Below are 8,854 nucleotides of genomic sequence, written 5' to 3' on the forward strand. Positions count from 1 at the left end.
TACACTGGACACTACTATCGCTTCTTATAATACCTGTCCTTTAAGAACAACATATAGAGTACTAGCTAAGAGTAAGTATTTCACACAGTCATATCTGTTTGGATATTCCGTATGTAATAGTTTGTTTACTAGGCGACGGCACACAACTGTATGGAACGCTTTCTGGAAATCAAGGAACACAGAGTCTACCTGAGCTTCGAGATCTATTGTCTTCGGTATCTCATGAATGAACAGAGCTAATTGCATTTTACACGATCGCTGTTCGGTTTGTCCATCTGCGTCTCTTAGTCGCCGTTAGCTTTAAGAGCGAGACGGCTCCGGGGTCACATGGAAAAGCGCGCGTTGCATTCGCGTGACTGTGACGGTGTCCCGCTTAGAAATAGCCGCGGAGCAAAGGCTGCGTGCTCAACAAAAGCCATAGCGGCGGCGCGGCTAAGAAAAGCCAGCCAGCGCGGCCAACACCTGCTGCGGCAGCTCAGCGCATTTTATTCCCCGCGCTTTAAGGGGGAAATGGTGTATACGGTAGAAAGTGAAGCTGTCACGTCTCGGATTACCTGCTGCGGCTCGTCGTGTGTCGAGGAACGCCGCACTCTTTAGACGCGCTCTTGAAGTGCTAATTCCATCAGTAGGCCACCCACGTTGTTCAGCAGAAACATCAAATGGTAGCCGCTGTTCTGTTACGTACCTGTTACATATTTCATAGGATACATACACGTACAACGGCTCTTTAATTCGGAGGTGGACAGTCACTAGTGCTTCACAATAATGTCAAGGATGCCATTCAAGAACAACTACTATTTTCTGGAACTCGCGCTATCGATGTACCCAGTCAAGTACTACTTGTAGTAGACATATGAAGCCAACTAAATATATGCCTTTCCCTGCATGGAATAGCTTGCGACAGGTAGCCAAGTCATACCTGACCACTGAAAACTCAGTCCATCCCACCATTGGAATAATCTAATACAGCGTGTTTCACCTAAGCTGTTGACATTAAATATTTCCGGAACCGTTTCAGAAATTGTAATTATGTTGTCAAGAAGATGAACTGTAAACAGTCCTCACGAAACGACCTTAGAGCTATTTTAATTAAAGAGATATATTTATGAACTTCGCTTTGCAAATTGATATGTTCTAATTTCTACTACATGTGTCATACATCACAAAGAAAAAAATCAAGTCAGTTTTACTCCCCAAAATCCGGTAAATAGTTGCAGAGAAGTTACAGTCTTTAGAAGGTAGAACTTTTCTTCTTGAACATGAAACCTAGCTGTGTTTTACGGAAGTCGATGTTATTATAGAAACTGTCGTGTCCAGCTGATGAGCTGCTCGGCGCTCCATCCTCACGCAGCTAATACGCTCTGACTAGGAATTCCAAATGAATGAGAAACGTTTGCTACTAATGCAAGGTTACTTGTGGCTGGACTGACACATCAACTTGAAGGCCCATCACATGACGTCTAATGACGGCCCTAAGTTAATTGCAGAACCAACTCTCCTCTGGTTTCAGGCAGTCTTTAAAGAGAGACGAATTTACTGAACTGAATATTTGAGTAAGTCAGGAGATAAAGGTATAAAAGGTTATAAATATTTCACGTCGCAAGAAGAAAAGAAGTAATTGCGATTAATTTCGATACACACTGCCTGATCAAAAGCGTCCCGACAGCCGTGTGTAAGGCGAAATTGGCCACTAGATGTCACCAGAGCTGATCCGCCAGTTTAAAAGGAGGCGAGGAGTATTGTGATGTCAGCAGTAACGGTAGCCTGGAAGGACTGAAAAAGTTCAATGACTTCGAATGTGGACTCGTTATTAGATATCACCTCAGTAACAAGCCCATCAGGGACATTTCAGCCCCTCTATAGCTACCCAGGTCGACGGTTGGTGACGTGAATGTGAAGTGAAAAGGGCAAGGAACAACCACAGCTAAACCAAGACCAGCCAGACCTCACATACAGGAAATTAGCTGAAGGAATGACTCGTGAGTTCTACAGTGCTACCAGCGGTATAGCTAGAACAGTGACTGTGCGTCGAGAGTTAAAAAGATTGGGGCACGATTATCTCGCAGCTCCTACAAGCCACACATAAGTTATCTGTAGTCGAATGCTACGACACAGGACGTTGCATGTCTGGAAACGAGTGATTTGGAGTGACGAATCACGCTATACCCTGTGGCAATCCAATGAAAGGCTTGGGTTCGGAGAACGCCTACAGAACTTACCTGAAATCGTGTGTAGTGCGAACAGTGAAGTATAGTGGTTGTGATGTTACGGTATAGGTGTGGTTTTCGTGACTAGGATGTGGTCTCCATGTTGAGCTTAAGAAAATGTTAAATGCAGAGGGATATCAACATTTTACAGCATCGTGCACTGCCTAAAATATAAGAACAGATCGGAGACAATGATGGTTTGTATCAGCATGACATTGTACCCTGCATAAAGCAACATCTGTGAGGCAGTGATATGTGTATAATAACGTTCCTGAAATCGAATAGCCTGCCCAGATTCCCGAACTAAACCCCTAAACCCAATAGACACCTTTGGAATGAGTCAGAGCGTCGACTTCGCTCCGGACCCCAGAGTGCAATATACTACCTTCTCTGGTTTCGGCTATGGAGGAATAACGGGCTGTCACTCCTCCACAGACTTTTACGCAACTCAGTGAAAATATCTTCAGTAGAGTTCAAGCTCTGATATGAGATACCGCCAACGTATGTTAGTGTCCCGTTGATAAACTCTATCCTTCACGTAACCCCACAGCCTCAAATCACACGGTTTCAAATGTGGTGATATTGGTGGCCACGCAGCTTGTAACGATTGACCAATGATTCGGTTTTCTCCAAATGTTTTACGGATTGCGATTAGCGTCATCCATCGTCCATCAACACCGACAAATCCAAAGCACGTCTCTCCCGTAGAACGAGGATCACACGCTCGTAAAGCAGAGTACAGTAACGTGTGCCGTTTAGGCTGCGTGTCCTTGGTCCTTGGGGTCCGAGTTCCTCAAAGAAAAATGGAACAGCCATGAACTATGCCGTGAAGCAACAATACTCAGTGACGAGCTCACCTCCTAATAGTTCGTTGGCGGTGACGATCCCCGAATGAGACAATTGTGCGTGTTCACTGCCCCAGTGAGCGTAAAGCGTGCCTCCTCATTCCACAAAATGTTCCAAGGCCACATGCCGTCAACTTAAGCCCTTGAAAAAAACGTAAGAACAATGTCTACTCGATTGACTACGTTAAGTGGCAAAAGTTGGTGAATAATGTGAAGTTTGTACGGCTAATATTTCACAACTGTTCACAGCATTTTTCGAACGGTGGACCATGGAATGTGTAGTTATCGTGATACAGTTCGTACACTGCTTGAAGATCGCATAACGTGTCCAGCATTCAAGCCATGGCAACAGTAACTTCTTTAGCAATTTATGGCGTAATTAGCCAACGGCCTCTCCCAAAAACACTTTTCATATCGCCCGTTAATTCGAACTTCCGCATCACCTTCTTCTAACCCGGTGCGGAAAGAGGACCTTTCCGTATTCCTTTAATGCGTCGACACTCTCGAAGAGCAGCAGCACTATGACTGATGTTTTGATAAAACAGTTTTACGGGTAAAGCCCTGCTGACTTTGTCCAGGACCATGTTGACTATCTGCAGCTGTAATGCACGTTGATGATTTTGTTTCAACCCCAGGTCGTCGTAGCAGTACCGGCGCCTAACGGTAGGTCATGACACTAGCACAACTAAAAACGCAAATCCTGCAGCGCACAGGCTGAACCACTATCCTAAAAAATTTGGTATCCATATCATCAACAATTTTCCATCCACAGTGGCTCAAGTAGCGAAAACTATGTATAAACTATCATATATGTGCCATCCGATACTGCAGGGTCTGTGTTGTTCGGAATTATGATGCAATGTTCGTTCAGAGGTACACGCAAGTCCCCAAGAACGAGCACTGTGGTGACTACAGCTATTACGAAATACATAAAATGTATTTGTAGTTGTGAACGTGGACAACCATCGGCTGTATAATATGTTACAACTTCTGCACCACTTGTTAGCAGCAGACACAGTGGCTGTGCCAAAGACTGAGACGGCGTGGAGTTTTACAATTATTTATTGAACTTTCTTTACAATTTCTCCCTCGTCGTCGCTGCCCAGCCCTGCGGATCCCTCCGCCTGGCTGCTGCTGTGTAGATTCTCCGACAATGCACGCAACACGCGCCACTGATCGCACTCGAGAGCCTCAGGCCACCAGTGCTCCGCTGAAGCCAGGATGCCCTGTGGTTGAGATGAATTCGTCGCCGCTCGGCGCCCCAGTACGGCATGCCCACGGAGCCGCGTAGGCCGGGAGGTCAGCTGCCGACGCCTGCTGCACCGGCGGCTGGGATGCCGTCAGTCGCGATGTCGGCGTGGTCCCGTCATGGACGGACAACGTGCCGTGGGGCCAGGTTGCCGTGAAGTCCGGGCGTCAGTCCCCGGCGGCGCCTGTGACCAAGACCGCGCTGTGGCCAGTCCTGCTGGAAGTTCTCGCTGTTGTTAGTCACCCATGGTGCCGACCGAACTCAGGCCGACCTCCAGAGCTGAAGTTGACATCTGGCGGCGAACGGATGACTCCTGCGAGCTGGAACAGACTTCCGGAATCGTCACCTACGAAGATTGAACATTCGGACACGGACCACATCCGTCCTCAGATCCGAACTGCTTCCTAATGGCTTCTGTCTGTTGCTGCCTGCGCTCCACTATTTATATCCAGCAGGAGGACGTTTCTTACCCTCGGTGGTAGCTTTTTGTTATTACTCCCGCAGTATATTGCAGCGTAACTTAGCGTGCTGGCCTCACTTCCCCTTACTCAGCACTCTCCAGGCTTCGCTCGGCTCTCAGTCTGTGTGCGTCCTTGCCTCAGCCTGCTGGTAGACTGCTGCTGTCAGCCAGGCTATCTGTGCGTGCTTACTTCGCAACGCCTCTGTCGACGACGTGCCTCTGTTTTGCCATTCTCCACTGTGTGAAGCAATGCTTACTACATGAGGCCGCAACAAATAGAATGCCAACAGTGAAAGTTTGCGCCAGACAGAGACTCAAACCCGGATTTCCCGCTTATCGCGAGCGGTCTCCTCACCATAGGCTGTCAGCATAAGCTCCGCGACCAGACCCAAACTTCCATATGTCGTCAGCCACGTGTCTACAGCGTGTACTCATACATTCATTACGTATATTCCCATTCAGGGGAGCCATTTTAACTGAAAGTCGCTTGCCAGGAGCCGGCTAATAAATACGATATTACAGTGCATGTATTGTTCAGAATTACGATCCAATGTTGCTATGGACATACATACATGTCCGAAGGAATAGGCACTGCAGTAACTACAACCGTTACGAAAAACACGAAATGTACTTGTATTTGAGAATATGGACAACCATCAGCTGTATAACTGAATGATGACAATGAAAATTGGTGCCGGACAGGGATTCGAACTCACAGCATGTCCGAAGGAGCATCGCATTGTAATTGTGAACAACACAAGCAGTGCAATATAGTATTTGTTTTTCGACATCGGGAAGGCGACTTTCAATTAAATTGTTTCTCATGTAAGGGAATATAAATAATGAATGTATGAGTGCAGATCGTAGACACATGGTTGACGACATATGGAAGTTTGGGTCCGGCTACCGAGCATGCTCGGATAGCCTAATGGTAAGACGAATGCTCGAGATAAGCGGGAAATCTGTGTTCGACTACTGTTCCGGTAGAGATTTTATTGTCATCATTCCATCATACAGCTGATGGTTATCCATATTGGCAACTGCAAATACATTTCATGTAACCCTGTGTATATTCTGTTGTACCACAGTTTTCTTTTTTCATCTCTGAACATCCATACACCAACCATTTACCTAACTTGTAGTACGCAAACAGTTTATAACACACATTAAATTGCAGTTTATGTCTCACACCTGCTTACACGTATACACGTTCACACAAGTCATATTCTAAGCTTCTAAATCTTAAACTAAACTTTTTTTAAAATTATTTTCACCATGGCAGCAACAAGAGCAACCTTAACTAAATTGTCTCGAATGAAAAATAGACAACAGTTGCACTAAATTACGTTTATTTTAAACCTTGACCACCGTTTCTTCTACAACAATATAGATTTCTTCAGAAGTCATAAAATTGATCAAAATAACATCTAGACCAGTGATAACATATTACTTAAATACAAACTAATAAATGAAAAATTACTTACATACACACTGGGTATGAATAAGAATGGGTCAACGTTTGCTGAACACATCATCGAAGAAGGACATAAGCCCCGACCTGTTAACGACACCGGACTATTGTGTAAAGAATCAAAGGGTGTGAAATTAGATTTATTGGAGGAGGTGCGGATATACAAGCACAAAAAGTTTTGACAGTAGGAATTTACTGAATGATCAGTATTATTTGAAAAGTTCCAGCTTCCTTGAAGGGTTTCAGCCCGTATTGGGTGTAGCAGATAGGCACTAGTAGTTACTCGATTGTGCCATATGATTGTATGGTTATCTTTTGAGATAAACTAATTTTTTAGGACAATGGTCCACTACGAATTTGTCATGAAGACTCACGAACTGCTTTTATGTCAACAGTGGTTTATGTTGAGACAGATATGTTAATGTGCCCTTTATCATCTTGTACCATGTTACCGCTCTCATGCACTAGGGTGCTAGTCGTAGAAATAATGTCAATCATTGATAGTGTAGCTATTTACAACGAGTACGGACGGCTAGTAGAATTAGCGCTATAAGCTGTTAGAGCGTATAATGTAAGCTGAAGTTATATCTGCATAAGATAGTCGCGTTTCTGAATCATGCATCAAATAGTGATACGACAAACTTTGTTATATGAAATTGTTAATGTTCTAACACTCTAATGATCGTGTGCAACAGTATTTCATCTGTTGGACATTCGTATTAATAGCATATGGTCCTTCATTTGCACATGTAGGCTTGTTACTAATTTATTCTCGTACATATTGACTTGTTGCCTGATAAACTGTGCGACGTAGCTCACTGTGGTGAGCGCCACCTATAGTGCGCGGGGTGCGGCACACTTGACAACCGTGCGCCCAGTATAACAGACGTAGCGGCGGAGGACATACGGTGCCATATGTAACCTTACTTGTGTTCGAAACAGTCTTATGTCTGTTGAATTTATTTTATTGGTATTGACGCAGCCACTGGGCTAAGACATTTTTCATTTATTAGTATGTATGTAAGTAACTGTTCGTTTATTAGTGTGTATGTAAGTGATATGTTATCACTTACCTAATTTTGAAGTTTATGTGTAAATTGTATCACTGGTCTAAATATTATTTTGATCATTTTATAGGACTTCTGAAGAAGACTATATTATTATAGCAGAAACCATGGTCAAGGTTTAAAATAAACATAATTTAGTGCAACTGTTGGCTGTTTTTCATTCGAGAGGATATTATTGCACCTGGTATCCGTGACCTTATCGGAACATGCGGTGACGTTACAGTCAACAAGTACTGTGAATGCTTTGAGCACATTTGTGCATACAGTATCAAGTTGTTCAGCATGTTCTGATGAAATATCACGATAAAAACTCACGATGATCGAAGGGCCCTCACTCCCAGGTACTGTTATACTGTGGTCCACTAATACACACTTCACTAGACTGCAGTAAACCAGTTGTTTCATATCATGACAGAGGACGGAGGATGACGAAGTGGCTATGTGATCGACTGTGCACTCCACAGAGGTAATTCAAGGTGCTGTCTAAACCTTCCATGATTGAACGAGAGGAGGAACATCGTTACGATAATCTTCCTGTGATTCAACCCAAAATCATACCACGGTCGTGATGGAAAAGTCCCTTACACTGGCATGAAAGACGTAATTTTCTGTTGCTGCTGGCGTAAATATGCAGCCGAAAATGCTGGAGTAGGTCTACGTGTGGAACGTGGTTGTATTTCATTGCATCATTACGCACTATCTTCTTCGCAAGCAGGCCGGCAACTTCCGGTCTTCTAACGCCACTGTGCTCTGATGGAAAAATACGAAACGCGTTATCAGGTCGAACTAAAGTCAAGTTAATTGGCGATTAATGCAAGTGATTTCATTAATGCTCCAAGCAATGTCATCAAACCGAACGACACCACAAGTTTCACATCTGTGTTGCAATTCGACTGACAAGACGTGAACAACATGTTACGTAGTTAGCTGTCCTGTGAAAGTACTTGGCAACTCTGACAAGAATCGGTGGCGGGAGACAAGGCCTGCCAGATGTCAGTTAACCGAGCCCTTGTGTGCCCGACGAATTTAAGGTCAGTCAACTTGGCTGCCCACCGCATTCTTCGGATAGATTTCGCCCTCCAAGTCATGCCATCCTAGGTATGCCGTTAGAGAACCGCCACTGTCAATTCCAAAGATGATTTCTTGTTTTCACTCTTGCGCTAATTGAGTAGCATACTGTCGTCTTCTTAAATTAGGGAAGTCTTGGAACCCAAGGAAGTGGCCACCGCAAACAAGCTCTCTGCCTTTCCATATCGTACCCTGTCATTGGCATGCCATGAGTGGCACACACACCAGAGACATCTGCATTTAAACTCTACCATAGTGAAGGTGCCCGTAGTTTGTATTGTGGGTAACAGTACTTTCTACGAAAGCAACAATATTTGTTTGTAGTTGGTTTATACAGCTCCCTATATGTCCTGTCTTGGAACACTCACAAAAATAATCCTGACAACACTGATCGATATTACATGCGGTCGGTGTTCATTCAAACGCTGACAAGAATTTTCTAATAAACTGCACAAGACACAGCTTCCTAACTAACGGACCACAGTAA

This window comes from Schistocerca serialis, chromosome 3, assembly GCF_023864345.2.
Source record: "Schistocerca serialis cubense isolate TAMUIC-IGC-003099 chromosome 3, iqSchSeri2.2, whole genome shotgun sequence".
Lineage (NCBI taxonomy): Eukaryota > Metazoa > Arthropoda > Insecta > Orthoptera > Acrididae > Schistocerca > Schistocerca serialis.